A 19,890-nucleotide genomic window follows, 5' to 3' on the forward strand; every position below is an offset into this window, starting at 1 on the left:
ATGACTGTGAGCCTCGCTCTGGTTTCCTGGCTTAAACAAGAAAGTCCTTCTCCTAAGCAAGGAATGAGCTCTTGCACAGACAATATTTCAAAAGCCTTGCTGCTACTGAGTAAATAAATGTGCGTAGCAGATACAATAAACATTTTCTTCTGTTCTGAAATCAGATCTGCAGATCCCAAATCCCCCTGTGCTGTGCAGACTGTAATTACAGGATATGTTAAATTTTCTTTATAGCCAGTCCTGATGGTTGTTAAGTGACCGCACCGCCCAGTACAGCACCCCTCTCTGGTCTGCTACCATTCGTAATGAAAACCAGATGTTTGTTTAAAGTTAATAATCAATACAGCACTCATCCTGAGTCAAGTAGGGCTAAACATTTGCTTAGAGAAGCCATGTCAGAGCCGTGATAAGCAGGGGCTCGGAGCAGCACGCTGCTTCGGACCCCGCTGGGGCGTGAGATAAACCATTCAAATTCCAGAGAGTGAGCGCTGGGGCCGAGGGGTTGAGCTGAGCCTCCATGAGCAACCAAAGCAACTCAAATAAATGCAGGCTCAGCTTCACCCAGAGCAGCCAAGATCCCTGACAGGCACCGGAGCCCTGCTCCCAGCCCACTCTTGGCGAGGCTGGAGTCTTGCTTTGCGCTGGCTTCTCTCCTGTATCCGAACTGAATAAGAACCTGTGCAAGGGGAAGAGCAGGGTGCAGCCGAAAGCCACAGCACTGATGGGTGGTGAATGCTCCCAAATTGCTGCGAAGGCAGAGGAGAGGCTACCCAGCATCTCACCACAGCCAAGTGAGACCAAGGCTGGAGTTTGCTGATCTTTTTAAACCCCAGGTTAGACAGTAAATCATGTCATTGATTGCTGGGTTAGGCACTGGGATGGAGGAACTGCTAGGGAAAACTATTCATGTGGCCCACATGCCTTCTCACAGATGGCAACATTCCAGCCTTCACCTCAGGAAATAGACGATGAGGAGGAACATTGGGAATGTTGGTGGGAACTCCAGTTAGAAGGAACTCCAGCTGATTTGCTTTGCCCGGATCTTTCCTAACTTGGTCTGTGCTGTTTCCTTGTCAAATGTGCTCTCTATCTCAGCCCAAGAGCTGAGACAGCAAATTCAGCTGCATCCCTGCACCCTTCCCTTTCCCACCTCACCTCCCAGCCTGAGAACAGAGAGGCAAGGGGCCACCTTGTAAACTTACCTGGAATACCCACCACACCTTACTTTTGAATTATTCTACCATGGTGAATACCAAGTGAATTACAGAGAATCCTGATCCTAATGTTTTTCCTGATAGTGGAAAAAGAAAATTCTCTTGATTGAGCCTGTTTCTTTCTGACACTGTTTAGCAGCAGAAGCTGAACTCTTGCCTACAGCCTAAGCCAATGATGGAAGTCACTGTGCAAATATTCTGGTGTAAAAGAGTCTGAAGTTTGAATTTCTAGGCCTTCCCGAGGAAAACTAGCAAATCAAATGACAAGAAGAAATGATGAGGAAATGTATATGACTCATGGAATCTTAGAAATTTTGGTTACAAGGGACCTCTAGAGGTCATCTAGCCCCTCTTCCCACTTGAAGCAAGACTATCACCAGCAGTGCTTTACTGGGGCTCTATTTTAGAGTATATGATGTGTGTTTCTTTGGCCTTATTTTCTTTCATCTTCTCCCTCTCCAATTTTAGTATGGAACATCCTTTGCAAAACCTTTAGTTGCATGTAATATCTTTCTCTTTACTCAACTCACATGATTAGGCCAAACATTTTCCATTTTATTTGCATAAAGCGGCCAGTCCCTAAACTCTTTAAAGCTTTTCTGCCCTATATAAAAAAAGGCTTTTTCTGCCTTAAGCAGGGCATCTACTGAAGCGAGGTGCCATCCCCACTGACTGGCAGTACAGTCATGCAGCATCAGAGCTGAAACTGGAGGAAGGACAAGAGAATCACAATTCATAAAGTGCAGGGCAACCTACTCCAGCTTCACTTTTCATTGTGCTTTCAGGGAAAAGGAGACACAGAACATCAGAAACACCCACATGCCAGTTCTTCTTCTGTGCTGTGCTGAGTTGTTAACTTCCCTGCTTCTTCAGCACAGAAATCCCCATGTTAAAGTACTCATTTAGAGTTACCCAGAAAAGCTGAAGATAGATTTGGATCCTGTTGAAAGCCACTGTTTTGTAATAAGCCAGAACCAACCCTTCTGGCTTCAAAAAAAACCACCCTCCATTCCACTTAAAACAGGTTCAGTAAATGATCTGTGACCAAAAACAAAACCAAGTACTAAAAGCTGGATAAAACTGCCTACCTCACCTCCAAATTAAATGAATCTGACCTGCACACCATGCACAACAAAGCATTCCTAGAGCTCCACGGCTCATGAACATATTAAAAAAAAGGCATTTATTAAAAAACAGTCCATTTGAAATCACTCTAATGATGAGGTTTTCCTGAAGAGGATTCATCTTCGTTCCCAGGTCATGCCATGCCTGTGGAACTACAGCATCCTCCTCATACACTGTATTGTCTCTCTCCAATGCAGCCAGACTCCAGCATGAAAAATACCTCACCCCACAGCTCTGGGGAGTGCTAAAAGGAAAGCAACTGCCCCAGAAGTAATGGCCATAGGTCTGTCTCCTCAGGACTGGTTTGTGTGGCAGAAACCCCCCTCAGCAAGCTCCTGGAGTTGACTCAGGGATCCCTCATTGGGGTGGCAGAGAGTGCAGAGCTGTCCCTCAGCTGCCCTTCCCCGTGAGCCGAGTTAGGTGGCCCAGCTGCTGCGCGGCCCCCGCTCCCAACACATGTTGTCTACAGATGCATAAAAGAAAGCTGGGCTTTGCTATGCCTAATTCCCAGGCCTTGCCTCAAGCAGCCAACGCAGCCACGCCATAACGCTTTCAAAATAGCAGTCCGGGGTCAGCCTTTGCGCCGAAAAAGACACCTTTGCCTGGGACAAAAAGCCCCCAGTTTGGGTGTTCCTGGGACCTGGTTGGGCATGGTGCTCCCATCATTCTCAGGAAAAAGCACAGGATTTGGCTGGCCACCGGTGCAGCTGGATCCAGCAGTGACTTCTCATCTAAAATCTTCTTTTCCTGGAAGAGATACTGCCTTTTTAAAAATCTTTCTTCTTTCCCCCGGCTTTGTAAGTAATCCTGTTCTTCACTCTCCGCTGTCTTGGAACCTTCCAAGCAAAATCTGACACTGAGGAGCAGATCTCTTTTTTTTCAAATAACAAATGGAAATACATTTTTGCTGCAGCCTTCCAATCCGCACAGGCGACACTGTCAAAATGCTCTGAACTTTTTTTGGAAGCAGCAGATGATTACAGCTGGTTAGCACAATTATAGCCGTTGTGTAATGCTTGGATCCTCTGTCGTTTCATTCATTCTATTCATCAAACTCTGCATTAGGCTGTGGGGGAAGATCTGCCTGATGGTAAATTTACATTTTTTCCTATGTTGCTGTTACTTCTCATACTTAAAGGGACACTGGCAAGTGACACATCACTTTTTAAATGTCGTTTCAGAAGTTGTTTACCCTGTAATCTACAATATCCTCTTAGAAGCCAGAAGAATGGAGAGCTTGAGCAATTTGGCATTTCCTCACTCTTGTATATTGATTTTTAATTTTTTTTTTTTACTGTGGGCTAGAGGAAGCTCAGACACTTTCTATTTACAGTGGTTCACAGTGGACTTAAGGACAGAGGCCACCAATTTTCACAGCACTCCCAGAGGTAGATAAGTATTATCTGAAAACTATCCTAGTTTTACAGGCAGGAGGAAAGCAGTCCTGCCAGACATGGGGCGGGAGCTGCGCCAAGTTTTGTATAGAAGCACCTCAGTCCCAACCAGGGAGCTGGGAGAGGAAAGAGGAACCTCCCTTAATAAAGTCACCTTCCAAAATGACTGTCCACCCTGGGGAATGAGCAAGCCCTCCTTGTCCTGTCATCACAGTCACAGCCACCATGGTCCTACAGGCAAAGCACCAGGATGGCCCCTTGTCCCTGCAGGGTGTCCAAGTCCCAGCAACAATGGGAAAAAGGAGTTCAGAGCTGACCTCCCTCCCTCATTTCATCCATGATTATAGCAGGCCAAGGTACTGAATTCTAGTACTTGCATACATAATACTTTTTATAGTTTGCAATATCATCCACATTATGTCAACAAAATAATAAAATAGGTACTGATGTTGATATCAATTTTTTATTCTGCCATTGTGGTGGTTAAAGCTGCCACTGTGTTTGAGCTTTCTTGATTATTCTCCAAGATAGAAAGCCAAACTGTGTTGAATATTTTAGTTTGCCATTCTCAAGATGGAGGGTTTGGGGACATTTTGCAGACTTTTTTGTCTCTCAAGGCTTTCACAGGAAAAGTGGAGAACTATATGAAAAAAGGTGTATTTCTAAAAGGATTTTGATACTGTTATTATAAATTAAGTAAAAAAAAACAATAATGGGAAGGCACTGAAGAAAGAAAAAGGGAAGGAATATAGTTTACAGATGCTGTTCCCTACTTTCCTTCCTCTTTTTGGTCTTGCTATATTAAAAATAAGCAAGTAACCAAAAATAAAATAGAAATGTTTGAGCTTTTGCAGCTCCCCTCTGCGTGATTTTCGTTTATTGTTCCTTTTCTTCCCCTCCATTGTTCAATTCATAGGACTGTATACTTAAAATTCATTTGGGCAATTAGTGAGAACAGCAGAGTTTCATTAGGCTGGATCAGAAAACGAGTGTCAGGGTTTTCACAGATCCCAGGAAGGGGTAGGAGGACGGTGTCACCCAGCACCAGCCCCAGAGGGACCCAGGAGCCCAAGATGCTCCCTGCAGACCCAAGATTCACCTTGTGCCACGTGAAGCAGCCATCCCAAGCACTGACAAGTTGTTGCCAGCAGCATCCCTGGGTTCCACTGCAATAAAGATTATTTATGCACCATGGCTGCTAAGTGCTACTAAACACAAAAACAAATGACACTATAGTCTCAGACCACTAAATTTGTCTCTCTGCTGTACATATCCTTTGCTTTCCCTTTGGCTGCCTTCTTGCTAGCTGTAAATTGCATAATTCATTCTCTCAGTTGTTTTATAGTTTTGTGGTGAAATTCAGATTTATCATCATTAAATATTGTTATCACTGTTTACACAATGACGCAAACTGTCTGAAATGTGTCTCAGACTCAACGCTGACATCTAACCTCAGGAGAAGATGGGACTCTCCAGACCAATGCAGACCCAGCCTACAAGCCAAGTAATTGGGATGAAATTGGAGAAAGCTATTGTAATCCAGGACATCGGGAGTGAGGGTCATTACATGTTTAATTCTGCTTCTCAAAAGTGCAGTGCACAGCTTGTCAAGAAACAAGCCACTTAGGGCTTCTACTATTAGTTAGAAAGGATTATTGTTTTCCCTTGAAACACATATAAACCAAAGATATTGTAGAAGATGGGACTGTGTCCAACAGGGAGACAAAAGATTCATTTCTCCTCTGTTTTCTATCCTCTTCTCAGACCCTGGTAGAATTGCAAACTAGAAACCTTTCCATTTTGCATGGTTTTTCACAGCCTGGGTGCTGGAGACCTGCTCTCTGTGTTCCAGGACCTGCCATCCCTCAGATTCAGAACCCAAGAAAGCCACTGGTGTGGGGCCATGTGCCAGTAAACCCCAGAACAAAGACCACGATATTCTGGGGCAATGAGACGTTGGTTTGTAGGGCAAGAGGAGCACGCTGCTCCCTCTGACGTTCACTCTGTGGCTTGCTGGACTGGGGTGACCTGCAGGACATTGCATTTAGCCCCACTTAAGTCACACCACAGATTAGCTGGTCTCCAGGAAAGCTGTGAAGTGCTGGGCCGTCAATCTCTCAGGGCTGGCCCTGCCTTGGCTGGTTCATAATAATGTCATCATGAAAGATTAAGATGTTGTAGCTTGGCAAAAAGCAGCGATAGTGCAATAAATCCCTCCATTGGGGCATTTCCTCCGGCTGGTTGTCTGTGCAGCCATTTCAGGCTGCTCTGAAATTAATTTCAACATTCTTGTAGGCACTTATCTCACCAAAGTGAGATTTCCTGGGAATCATCAGGGAAGGAATGAAGACAGAAGAAATACAACTAAACCCCGGCACTTAAGACCTGAGCCCTCTCTTGTTAATGCTCTTCGTATAAATCAGGAGGAATTCCACTTTCATCGAGGGAATTATGCCAGTGATATACTGCTAGTGAGAAGAGACTCAGGTGTGGGTCCTTTTATTTGGGCTTCCTTTATTCATTTCTACAAAAGGAGCCTATGATCCTGTAGATAGATGGCTGTGCTCAGCTTTTGGGTATCGGAGGTCTCCAGGTAGAGGCATGGGAAAAGAGGCACAATCCATCCTTGGACTTTATCCTGTATACAAAAGTTTCAGAATCAAACCTTAGTCAATTCAGAGGGAAATTACAGCCAGAGACATACTCAAAAATACTTAAAAAAATATGTTCTTTGATGCAATTAACTGCAGATTGGATCTCATTTCTGTAAAGGGAAGTTATTTTTTCCTCACTTTCCAACATGCAAAGTTGAGGCCTGAAGTCTACTACAGAAAAAAAAAAAAAATTATGATTTACTGTATCTAGCAAAAAAATAATTGATGTGTCTGAATTTGGGGCAGGGAATAGCGCAGGACAACAGATATGGAACAACGTGCCACAGTGGAGACAGCCATCCCACAGGGCAGCAAATAGGGAACAAAATGCCATGGCAGAAAAAGCCATCCCGCAGTGAATACAACCAGCTGGGTGTCTGGATGCTTTGTAAAATTTTATTGTGAAATGCACAGATGAAGAGCACAGCTGCAAAACATCAGGAGTGTTTATCATGATCTCCCAGAGTGTTCTGGGTGTGTTCCCCTTTGACACTATTTATGTAGGCTTAACCTAAGCTGATTTCAATGGAGACATCAAAATTGTTTCAAGGTGCATCCTATTATATACAGGATAAGCTTGTGGCTTAAGGTTTCTCTCCCCTGTCTTATGTGGTGTTTATCAGCATGCAAAGGACAACTGAATGAAGAAGTAGCTGATAGCATCTGACTAACTGGCTGCTCCTGCTGAAGCAAATAAAAGACATTTCTGGCACTCACACAAGTATTAAAAAGGGGATTAAGCAGATTTTCGGGATGGAATTCAGGCTGGAGAAAAAAAAAAAAATCTGTAATCCATCCTTCTAAGCCTAAACATTACAACAATCTTAAAGCAAAGGGCCTGACTCTTCCCAGCATTATTTGTTTTACCTGAATTTGGGTCCTTCCCAGTGACATGCTGGTGTGCTGTAAGAATAGCACAGCCAAGAAACAGATTCCCCCCTGTGATATTCTTCACCTGCTTGTGTTCCTGAAGGTTTATCATGATCACCTGAATCCCATAACATACAACAATCCTCTAAATTTTTCAGACAGCTCACAGGCATAAACCTTGTCACAACTGTGGCACAAACCTGTTATACTCTAGAGAAGGAGATAATGTAGGAGCCTATTCCAAATTTCCGCAGATATCTTGCTGTAAAAAAAAAAAAAAATATATAATTCTGTGTGGTTTATACTTCCTGATTTTGACAAGTAGTGAAAGCATCAAAACACTCCTAAGGAAACTGATTTTGTAAGTTCCGGCTCACAATAGGGAGAGAAAGGGAGCAAGAATATTGGGTGAGGATAGGTATGGACAGCTACCTGCCCAAGGAGAGGTTCTACAGCAACGCTTCAAAGAGTAACTTAGGAAATGCTCTTAGAAAATGAAATTGCACAATTATTAACTTCGTTATACTTCAGTAAAATCTCTGGAAGGAAAATAAAAGTAATTAAACCACAGTACTAATCTTATCAGCAATCCCTCCTCTGCCACACTAAGACCTCATGACAGCTTTACTTAGTCTTCGTTAAGCATTTTCAAACAGTTCATTGCTAACAGTGTGTGCTATAACTGTGAAATCCCTGTAGCGCTCTCACAGCAGCAGTGACAGATTTTAAGAGTGAGGGAGTACTGGGACAGACACTGCTTGTAATCTCTAACCCAGGTCTCAAATCTCTTCAGATTTAGCTGTTTACATTGTACTTAGGCAGATTTTTTTCCTCTCTGAGATTCACAAATTTCTTAATAGAAGTCACAACACCTTTTTTTTTATTTTTTTTTTAGGACCTGAAATACAGAGTACAAAAAGACTTATTAAAATCACTTTGTTAGAAAGACGGGGTTAGGAATCAGAACTTCTAAATGCAGTCTCCTACTTAATCAGCAGAGAAAACAGCTTCCTGGACCTAAAAAATGAAGCTTCTATCTCATTCTTCCAGGGCTCCTCAGCAAAGGAATTTCAATTCTTCTGGTCCTGATAATGGCCTGTTCTGCAGGAAAAAGCCATATTCCCTTCAAACCATCTCAGCCCAGGTGGTTGCCATAGCTATGACAGCGTTGGGTTACCTGCCTTTGCAGGCAGGTGTGGGTCCTTGTGCAAATTCCATTGATGACAATGGACTTCAGGTGAGAGAGAGCTTTGCCTCTCCTTGCAGTGGCACTTCTGATCACAGACCAGAAAAGAGGTAAAGGCAGTCCCTGGGTTTGTGTCAAAACCTCTTATTAACCAGTTGTAAATGTTGCAGTGGAGGAGGCATATTTCTGTAGCTTCACTACTAATATTTTATCTTTCTGTCTTTGCAAAGTTGTTTTTACAAAGCCGGGTATTGGCTGGACCCCAGCAGCTCTTATCACAAATCAAATTTTACATTTATTTAGCTTTTGTCATTGGAAAGGAGGAGGTTTTATTAATAGTAGTGCTAATGTTCATATCTGGAATTCACTTCTGGATGGAGAAACTCTTGTGCCAGCCTTCAGCCAGGAGTGAACTTTATGGTCGTGTTATCAACTCTGAAAACAGGAGATTAAGCAACAGCCGCTGAAGTGGTAACAGATTTTTAACTCTATCAGAATCAGCTGCCCACCCCTCTGTATTGTTTCCCTGTAGTATCAATCTCTCATACTTGAAGATTTCCCAACGAAAGAGAACCACCACGTAGCATTATTTGTAAAACAGCTCTGTCCTGAAACCTGATAGTGCATGAACCCAACCTGATAATTTATGAACTCACAGCTAAGCAAGAAACAGTTCCCCTGCAGCCCAGAGAAAATATACTGTAACATGCTAAATCTCTTTTTTAAATGTAAAATCATATTGCCATTCAGGTTTGTGGCTTTTTTAAATGTGGTTGTGCTCGGAGAAGTGACTATAAAAACAGCACACTTTTAATCAATGGATCTGCTGTCTTCTGCAGGAAATTTGAGTCAGATATGTTTCATTTACTGACAAAAATAATACCTTGTTTTTGTATTTTCTACTCTGCTGGCAGCATAGAAACTATACAGCCCTGGGAAAAGCAGCCAGCTCTCCTCTGGTTCACGCACCATCAAAAGCACAGGTAATTAATTTTAACCACTGCGTTTTGATTGCCTGTGCAAAGAGATTAAGTTGATTTTCATATCAGGAGCTGGATTTACTGAGCTACTGGCTAGAAACATTGGACCACTTTTTCCAGTGGTACTCAGGTCCCTCAACGGCAGCTGGATATCTGATCCGTCATTTTCTCAATGCTTGCCAGCTTTGAGCAGGGATCTCTGCTCAGTGGTGACCATGCCACACAACACACAGATTTGGAACTCGCACATGTACCTGCACCGGAGGAAGAATTACTCCCCTGGACCAGCAGTATGCCCACCCTGGCCTCGCTGCCCTCTAGCTGTGCGAGAAAATGCCATGCTTGGGATCTCAGGTACCTAACAGGGTATGTACCCCTGGCTCATCTCAGCTGCAAAATAAAATACATGCTCATGTACCACTGAGACACCTGGCTGGTAGATCATCTAGGTGGCAAATACTGGGGCAGAATGAGTCTCCAGCCACCAGCATGGTCACAAAATGACCACTCATTCTGTGTGGACATGTAATCAGTATGAAGCAGGGCTGGGTAACCCTCCCAACCCATGCCATCCCTCCTGCTGACACAGCCTTGCCATTACACCCCGGCTGTGAGCGCTCACCCACTTCTGTCACACATCCAGCTATTTTCAGAAGGATTCAGCCAACAGGTGGACTGAACTGCCAGTGCATTTTGTCTGGTCCTGGCTCATTTTGTTTACAGTGCCAAAGCAACTCAAAATGGAATTATCCTTTCAAAACAGTTTCCAGATTAAACCATCTTCTAGCTGCAAATGAAAGCCACGCGGTCACCCAACAAGCCAGCTGTTAGTTTGCAACACTGGAAATAAACATGCTGGAAGTAGACAAGAAAGCTTTCAAGTCAGTCCATTGTTGACTGCAAGAGATGATGAAGCTGCAATTGCCTCACATTTTCCAGCTAAACCAAAGCAGGAAGTTCCCATCCTGATGACCTGAGTTACAGGAAGGGCAGTTCTGCATGAAAAATTCACATTTGCCACAGGCAAATACACTTTACACACGGTATTTTTCATGGAGAACATGGTAAGCTGGCTCTGCAAAGCTGAACATCAGCTTTCACTCATTTGAGCTGAGGAATGGTGTCAATGCTTGCCAAACACCTTTGCCAACTAGAAGAGTTTCTTCAGTTTCTGTGTAAGGTAGATGTTCTGTGTGGTTCCGCTCTCATGGGCTGTGATTGATCACTAAATTAAGATCCCCTACAAAACATTCAACCTGTAACTGAATTTCCCCTTTCTGATTTCATGCAGAGTTTGACATTAAACACGAGTTTTAGGTAGCTAATTCCACTTGTACCTGATATTTCATTATGATAAATGGGATGTATTTCCATCACCTGTTATAAGACCAACACTGCAGCCAAGCAAGTGTTAGCTTATGTATTGACAGCCGGTCTGAAGTGCCTCCTTAATCAAAGGTATGATTCCTTAACAAAGTCTCTTCTCACAGATGAAGTGTCCATCTTCAGTCTTTGTCTGTCACTCTATCAAATTTTGTCAGTCACACTGATTGTGGTCATGTGCAAAATGAGTTTGTTCTGGCTGATCCAAATACATCAATTAAACAATAACAATTTTTATTTTTTTCTTGCTTGAGAGCATTGTTGGTGTGATTTTCCTCCCTTGATCTGAAAGGCCCAGAAGTGCCCAGGTGCTCCTTCCTCCCTCTCACTGCCTGGCCCTTCCCCATGGATCTGCTGTGCTTGCAGGGAGAGGATGGGCTCGGTGGGGCAATCACACATGAAAACCCTGCTTGGCCTTGATGACCAGGACCAGACTAGCCTGGCAGAGCTGGCTCTGTGTGCTGGGTCCTCCCCCACCTCTCCTCCCCCTGCACCCTGCGCTCCCAGAACTGGCTTTGAAACGACCACAGAATTACATCTTCATGCTACAGCATTTTGGCCAGACTCAAGGAATAAAGGTCTCTGGTAAAGGGCTTTCCCAATATTTCCTGCAATAAGGAGCCCACAGGCAGCTCTGGCTGCTCAGGGGAGCTGTATTAGCGGCACTGCCACCAGCACCCCGATAAGGCCCGACCTGGTGCTGTTTGTACTTCTTAGTCACCTTTATTTGTTTAACAGGCCAGACAAGGCAAACATTTGTGATGCCTTGTTTATTCTGTGGCTTTCACTGGAGCATATTAAACTCATCATTGCTTCATATAAGCCCGAGATAGGCATTTTTTTGCTGGCAAGTGTTGACAGTAAGTAACAGACACTCTGCCACAAGGTAACATGTTTATATACCAGTGCGAATGCCTGGTGGATTTTATTCCTGTAAAACTATCACAGATAAAGAAGCTACTATCAGATAAGTGACTATAATAAATGGCCACAATTAGTGCTCTGCTGATGAGACTACTCGGTGGTCTCTCTGCTCTGTTTTAGACAAACCCCAGGCCCAGCTTGCTTGGTATAAATGGAGACAAGAACCATTTAAAATAACATCAGCCTCTCTTGATTTCTGGGGATGTTTTACCAAAATATCACTGCTAACTGAATTGAAATCTTGTATTTATCTTCAGAGGACATACAAATGAGAAAATCAAGTCAGAAATAAAGTTGTTCATTTATACGCACGCACACACACACACACACACACACACACTCACTGGCTTCTTTCTGGTTTCCCTCTCCTTTAGGATTTTGGGTTACACTGTGGGATTTGGTCCCAGCTGGCATTAGTGCTCACCAGCCTCTCTGTTTGATGTCACTGGAAGTAACTTTAAGAGTCAAGGGGCTTGGAGAGACACCAACCTGAAGCTGCCTGCACCCCACTGGAGGAGTGTGCAGCCTGCTGCAGCCACCCCAAATGTAGAGTGAGAGATGCCCAGGACACTTCCATTCCCCAGCAACACGTCCTCCTTGTTCTCCCCATGCTCCTGGGAGCTTGCTGAACCAGCATGGCAATGGAGGCAGTGCCACCACAGTGCAAACCTGGCTGCAGCTGCCTCCAGCCCAACACCCCTGGGGACAGGTGCTGTCTGCTCTCAGCCTTGTGTCAAACCTTGGTAGCAGCCCAGAGGGCCTGATACACCTCAAGAAGTCTGTTTGTGTTCTGTATATATTCATATTCATGCAGCACTTTGTGCCTCTCTAAGTGCATCAAGTCCCACCATGAGACAAAATCCTTTCCATAGAACCAAAGTCCTCCACAAAACGTACAAGGTACCAATCCTCTTCTCACCTTTGCCACCAATAAAATAAGCAGTGCCCAGAGCTGCATGGAACCAAGCCCCAGTCAGAAGCAAGCTCTGTATCTTCCCTGCACCTCACTGGTAAAAAACACCCACTCCTGAGCCATTCTCAAGGGCTGTAGTAGTGATAAGGAGCTGTTGTTTCAGCTTCAGTCCAACCCCATCTCTCTTCCCTCACCTCTAGATTAAGCTCGTGCTGCTTCATGAAGTCTTCTTACAGTGACTTCTAAAGGCATCTCTGTGGACACCTCATTGCAGCCAGTTCTCAAAAAATGGGAGCCTATAATTTAGGTGCTTTAGGTCTTTAAAATGCATTTACACCCTTGCACAGACTCATCATTTATAGAATGACTTGTATTTGCAATGGACTGCTTCTACACAGAGACAGATATGCGTGTATGTACGTCATGTGCACACTCCAACACGCACGTACGGATATCTGTATGAATGCGCTGGAAGAGGTTTCAGATGTACTTTTACTGCCATTAAAATAATGATAATAGAAAAGCTCAAAGGGATTGCTTTTGAAAGACAGGCTTGAGTTATTTTTTATCTGTAACTACACATTCTGTTCATGTAGTGTCAAAATGGCACCATCCAGCACAGTCTCCTGAAACTGTTTCTGGATTGGTCTTCGACCCCCTCCTGAATTGCAACAACTTCCTCAGAACCAACTAGCAGGAAAAGCTCTTCCACAAAATCATGCTCCTAGTGGGTTTTATATTTCTACTGGATTTAATATTTCCTAATAAGAGAACTTGCATTGCATGGTAGAGGAACCCATACACACCACACCTCAGGAATTAAGTGCTTGTATACAGTAGGATTTATGGTAGTTCTTCATATTCCTGTTGCCAGAATATCTCATAAACCCACAAAAGTTCTGCAGGTATCAGTGTATTTACCTTTTCATGAGCTTAAAGCTGATTTATTTGACCTCTGAAAACCAGAATAATAGTCCTTGTTGAAAACTCCATGGGGTCCAGATTAAAGGAAGGCTGTCGAGTAGTTAAAGTCCCAGATTTGAACTGCCTTTAACTATCATAATTTGACTACAGTGTTCACTTAATTCTCTGGAAAACAGGATATGGTTTGTGCCCATCTATCCAATTTATACATGTGTGTTCCTGTAGCTTTTTGCATGTGTAAAGCCCTGAGACTTCCCAGTGATGTGACTCAGGTGGGACAGCACATTACAATAAGTTGCTATGGAGTAAGCACTGCTCTAAGACGCCACAAAAAATTTATGTGGGGCTTTGCAACTCAAAGGCAATGATTACTATAGCACTAGTAAGAATTTTCTCAGAGAATTCAGGGTCTTAGGGCAGAGCAAGTAATTTCTCTTAGTGATTTGTCTCTATAGGTTGTTTTGCATTTGTGAGTGGGCTGTGTGCATGAGGCAGAAATCTTCTCTGCATTATCTGTCTATGACAATTTACAATCTTCAAGTCAAGAACAAAACAAATGGGAAAAATCAATAGGAAAAATTAATTCATTTTCCCCCATCCTAGCCCAGGCCTGGATTGCATGCCAATAGATCTGGAAAGTTAACAGACCCATTTCCCAATATCAATTTCACCCAAGACAAATGAGCCACAGTATTTATAAATACCCTAAATATATCTATCTGCAGCAACAAATCTCATTCAAAGTACCCAGAGGTATTACCAGCCTCCAGGTGCTTAAATACATCATCTCCAACCATCAATTCCAAGGAATTGTACTTTTAAAGACTAAAGACTTGGATCTATAAATGAGTGACATACTGAGAGAAGGGAAGCAGGGTCCCCTGGTAAGCAAAGACACAGGTAGCAACCTGGGCTAAATGAGCACTTCACACAAAACATCTTGAGGCTGTCTTGGCTGCTGTGTGCCTGTGTGGAGTGCTGTCAGGGCTAGGAGCTCTCAGCAGGAGTTTCATACACATGTGGCTCTTGCCAAGCCCTTCTGTTTCCATGGAGAAAGAAGATGACTTCTGTAACCAGAAGACCTCACTCTTAGATGAAATCAGGGATTAACGGAAACTAAGGATTACCTGCACTGTTTAGACCCTGTAGATCTTCCTCAGACACAAAAAGATAATGGTTTGACTTAATCTTAGAAGTGCCTGGAATTCACTATCCTACTGGCATTCATTGTCCCCATGATTATATCGGGGTCATCAGGTGTACAAATCCTTTCAAAAACATCTGAAACTACTGAAAAATTGAATATTTTTATGGAATCAAGTAGGACAAACATGCAAGATAATGGGGGAGGAGAGGAAGATATTAGAGAAAAAAAGCTTTACTTTTCACCTTTCCTTTCCCTGTTCTGGCCATTCTACTTTTTAAATCAGGTATATAAGTATTTCTGAGTCAGCATTCTGCAAAGCCATGTTTTAGTAAATTAAACAGCCATTACACAGAGCTCCAGAAATTAAAATAGCTATTGAGTTTCTCCAAAAATGCCTCCTTAAGTGACAGTTCAGGAAAACATCATTCAGCTTAATGGAGAACCACTGTAATGGAGCAAGAAGCAACTTGGAAGCAGAAGCGGCGAAGACGGGAAGACATGGTTCAAGTTCCCCCTCATATTTTCTTAGGAAGAAAAACTATCTTTTCATAAGTAGCTCACACACAATCCCAGCCAGGTCCACATAGATTTAGGCAGGACTTGGTTCAACCTCTCCACTCTTCCCTTGTTTTTATGTTCAAAAAAAGCCATAGAAAAGAAAGTGTGTTTGGCAAAGATGCATACATATATATCTTAAGACACAGAGAGAACAGTATTAATGCTGGTGGGTGGGTTGATTTGTGCATACTGGGGCTGGGAAAGGATCTCTACACTCAAATCTGCTTCCTGAGTCTTCATGTAACCTATTGAAGGTTGCAGTCCTGTTTGAACCCAGAGCTAATTCACAATACACCACAAAATGTAATGATATATTCCATTGCACTGGTACAGTGAAGGCCCTGTTTAATACCCTGCCCTAAATTCAGGCTTTAAAAAATGATGGCCAGAGAGGTGAAAGAGAGGTGTCTTTTTCATGTACAAGCCAGGTCAACCAGGGGAGGTAAAGTGCCTGTTTCTCAGCACCAGCCTGGGTTAATCTGTTCTGTTGGCTTTGATTCTTGGCCTGGATTTACACCAAGAAGTGTTTACAGTCAGTCCAATGTCCAAACAGATTGCAAATGTGACTCTGTTTAAACAACAAAAATGTGTCTACAATATTTGTTTGTGTCCCAGAAGCTCCACACATTTATAAAAAATAATAAAAAAAAAAAAAAGATACATTCTTTTACAGTCTGGGCCTTGGTGGCTGATTTATTAGCTTTCCTGTTTTCATCAACATGTTCAAGTTGCTAAAAACCTATCTTGTTAAGCCTAATGTGTCTGGCATTCATCTTCACCTTAGTACCATCTGCAATAACAAGCAACAAATCCCTGATCTTCAGCTGTAATGCCTCTCCTGGAATATCTGCCAGTAAAAATATAAAATAAAACCAAAAGAAAAGGAAAGGGTGAGCAGAATGAGCCTGCCTCCATCCTGGGACAATTTCATGGTCCTATTTTCCTTGATAATCACAGTAAGCTGTTGCACTTTCATTTTCTTATGGGGAGGGTGAAGGGGTTTCTGTTTTAATGAGCTCATAACATGGCAAATAACAGAGGCTTTCCCAGTTCTTGTGGGAAGTATCTGTTATTTTTATGTCTGCAATAGTGAAATTAAGCTGTGAGCATTAGGTAAACAGTTAGAAAAGTGTCCTGTGATCACTTGCCCCAGTGAAGTTCTTATGCTCAGTGACATTTCCTTTCTACGGCTTCTTCTCCATTCCACTCTTGGTGGAAGCACCACTTTGCTGACAGCAACAGGAGGGAAAGGGGTAATTTTTGTTTGTATGCCTGTGAATGAGCAGCTGAAGCACCATTCATCCCATAACATTCACACTCAAAAATTTTCTTAGAGCTCTCTTAAGAGGACCAAAACCCTGACACAGAGTCATGTTTTCCAGAGGGACTGCGGCAGGCTGCCAGGGAGAGGGGTATAAAAGCAGGGTGAGCTGTTGAACAACCCTTCCCTCACACTGTCCTGCCTCTAATGACTTCTCAGACTTCCCATGCCTGATGTGTTCACATCATTGGTGTCTCTGTGTGAATTTCTGACACAAATTTGTTGTCTCCCATCGAGTTTTGTTATCTTCTAGCATCCACTAAACCCTTGGAAAGGCTTCCCCTTTGCTGACCTTCACCCTAGTTCCTGTTAGTTCCATTTGAAGGGCCCTTGGCTGTGCACAGAAATGTGTGTCTATCTCTCTGAGTCCTTTCTCGTTCCCGTACTTGAGTGGTAGCACTGAAGTGTAGCTTTAGTCAGGCTCAGATGGTTCAAGACTTCCCAGAGGTACGAAACGCAAGGGAGGGGATGGCAGCTATTCCATGGGAGACAAGTGAACCCTGTGTTTGTGCCCCACAAGCTGTGAGCTCACAGCTGGCTGAAGAATCACTTCTAAGTAAGAAAATTGCAGGCATTTGGTCTCATACACAGATATCCTGCAAACAGAAAAAGGAACTCTAATCTGTGAAAATATTATGCTGTAAGTAGTTCTGTATGCAGGTCCATTAGCAACAAACATGTTGAAGGAAGTTATTATTGTGGTAATTTTATTGACAGAGCTGGAAAATCCCTTTGTATCACTTCTCTCATTCTCTTCACTTTTTGCTTTGTTCTGCATACACACAGTAGTACCTCTCCTAATTTGGGCTCTCCAGGCTAAGGCAAGCAATTTAAGAACTGCAATGACTCAAGTGGTACAAATGAGTTGACAACCAAAAAATCCCTCAGGAGCAATTACTTTCATACTTTTACTTTTTTTTTTTTTAAAAAAAAGGCAATTTCTGGGAAGGAAAGGTGCGAAAAAATATTTAATAGGCAACAGGAGAGCCTCCTTTCTAAACCGTCAAGAGCTCATCTCAGTGGAGCTTGCTGAGATCTTAAGGGACATTATTGCATGGGAAAGAAAGAGTGGAAATCCATCTTAGCCAAATTTGAAAGGGACCATCAGTACCATTGACCCTTGTTTCTGACTTTATCAGCATGAAAACTACCTGCTGAGATGTGACTAGATTCCCTTTGAGACATTTGTAGTAAATATGAGTCTAAATATAAGTGATTGGGATATTCAGTGCCTTGGCATATACATGGGAGGGTGTGATGCAGCAGGGGTTTTGGCCACACAGAAAAGCTGACAAAGTGCAGGACTAAAGAGTTACATTTCAGATGGGGAGTTCCTTTAACAGTATAGGAATAGACTGGAACTAGATAGAAAACTTCTTTACAAAATCAAAGATACTGACTTGGAATAGAAGCGTTTCACACAAAAATTGCCAGGGGCATCTGGTAAACAGCCTGAAACTAGATAGCTGAACTCAGACTGCAGCACTGGGGGATAAAGCTGGTGGCAATGAGTTTTGTAACAGCATTGAGAGCAATTTTTGAGCACTATGAGATCTGATGAAAAGCACCAGGAGGGAGCTGAGTGCACAATTATTGTTATTGTTAAAAGCAATATTACAACACTGATATTCTGAACAAATCAGCAGATGCCAAATGCCTTTCAGTGAAGGCAAAGGCAAAATAATATGTCTGGTAGCAAGGAGGGAAACTAATGATTATGTGCTAAATGAAACAGCCATTCAGCATGCTGATCAGGAAAAAACATTTGGGAGTCATTGTGGAAAAAACATGGAAACCATTAGCCCAGTTCACAATACCAGGAAAGGTAAAAGCAAGAGAGGCTGTGTTGTTCCTGCATGATGCTCTGATCCAGTGCCCTGTTTCCGAGCTCTCCTTGTGTTCTGGATGTGTTCACATTGACCACAAAAGCAGGGTCCCATTCAGCTGGGCCAGATGTCCCCATACCCAAAAGGAGAGTCCCTGCTCCAAGGCATTTAGGGCAGAAATCTCAAAAATGCCAGAGGTACTCAAGGGGGAATCCCTGGCTGTCCCACTGTGGGCACAGGGCCCTCTTGGCTATCCAATGCCAGAGGAAGGAAGCTCTTCTGTCTCCAGCATTCTGGGAAAGGCAAACCAGCCAAGGCAGCCAGCAGGACCAGGCAGAGGTCACAGCTCAGCACCCCCAGGCTCTCTCTGCCCATGGGGTGAGAGGGCAGGATGTTGTCTCACATCTCCCCAGCCAGAAGGTTGAGGTCACTGCTGCCATGACCTGAGCTCGCACCCTCCCAGAGCCACATGGGCCTGCTTTGCCCGGGATAGATGCTTCATTTCTGAGCTGAGCCTGTTGAAAGGGGTGAGTGAAGCTGCTCTCCATATTCTCAGTGGAAAGCAGGACAGAAGGCTGAAGCTGGACAGGAAGGAGGGAACAGTGAGGGAACCCAAAGGTTGATTTTAACTGTGTGACAGGGATTATCTGCACACCTTTCAAAGGGTACAAACCAGGGATCCATTTGTTAGAGTATGGCACAACTGCTCCAGCTCTAGCTGCCCACAGCTTCCCCCACTTCAGCAGCAATTTCTGTCAAGCCTTTCTGACTGTCAGGGCCAGACCCAAGCCATTAGCACAGAGGTGGATGGCTTTTGTTTGCTTTTCTCCTGATCCCCTTTTTTTTTTCCAAGTGGGCTCTACTGTTAAACTCTAAGAGTGCTTTGCTCATTTAAAAACAGAAAGGTCTGAGTCCAGTCATCTTTTAGTGACTCGTTTGCTGCCAGTTTTCCCACAAAAATAAGCAAACTGGAGAAACGAGTCAGAGCCTAAGCCCTTTATGGGAGATTGATTGCAAAGTTGGTGGCAACGTGACAAGCTGATTTGTGGTGGCTCCTCAGAGCTTGTTTGAACTGTAAACCTCAGTCACATTTATTTATTGTATCAATACAGGTTTGTCACAACCAGCCTGAACATAAATGCTGCTATCTCATGCCCTGACCATGGAATGCCAGGCACGAGGAGGGCATAAGCATGTGTCTGTGTGTGGGTATGCGTGCCTCCATGTGTCTGAGACACACTGTGCATACCCTCTTGCTCCCAGTTTTTCTCTCCTCTGCTCCAGTGCATGCTAGATCAGGAGCTTGGCTTGCTGCCACATTTGGTGATGCCACAGCTTTCCACGACAGCACCAGCCTGAGACTTCATGGCTCCTTCACAGCTACCTGGACCCCTTGAGAGGCTTAGTTCCCTTCACTGTCATCTTTTCCAGTGATAGCTGCAGCAGCTGTTTCTTCTTCCTCCATAGCATG

General features: G+C 43.5%; 2 long non-coding RNA genes across 2 annotated transcripts; one reads left to right on the top strand and one right to left on the bottom strand.

Annotated features, from left to right (window-relative positions):
* Nucleotides 1-3,210: 3,210 nt before the first annotated feature.
* On the bottom strand, nt 3,211-8,413 carry LOC148184597 (uncharacterized). Its single transcript, XR_015772226.1, has 3 exons — nt 8,275-8,413; nt 7,458-7,519; nt 3,211-6,371 (listed from the first exon to the last, which is right to left on the bottom strand). It is a non-coding gene; the product is annotated as an uncharacterized LOC148184597 (long non-coding RNA).
* Nucleotides 8,414-8,531: 118 nt separating this feature from the next.
* LOC148184598 (uncharacterized) lies at nt 8,532-10,457 on the top strand. The gene is made up of 3 exons (XR_015772284.1): nt 8,532-8,553; nt 9,358-9,426; nt 9,493-10,457. It is a non-coding gene; the product is annotated as an uncharacterized LOC148184598 (long non-coding RNA).
* The last annotated feature ends 9,433 nt before the right edge of the window (nt 10,458-19,890 follow it).

Source organism: Pseudopodoces humilis, chromosome 3, assembly GCF_049639895.1.
Source record: "Pseudopodoces humilis isolate 2021_Gansu_Grassland_sample_001 chromosome 3, ASM4963989v1, whole genome shotgun sequence".
NCBI classification, from domain to species: Eukaryota; Metazoa; Chordata; class Aves; order Passeriformes; family Paridae; genus Pseudopodoces; species Pseudopodoces humilis.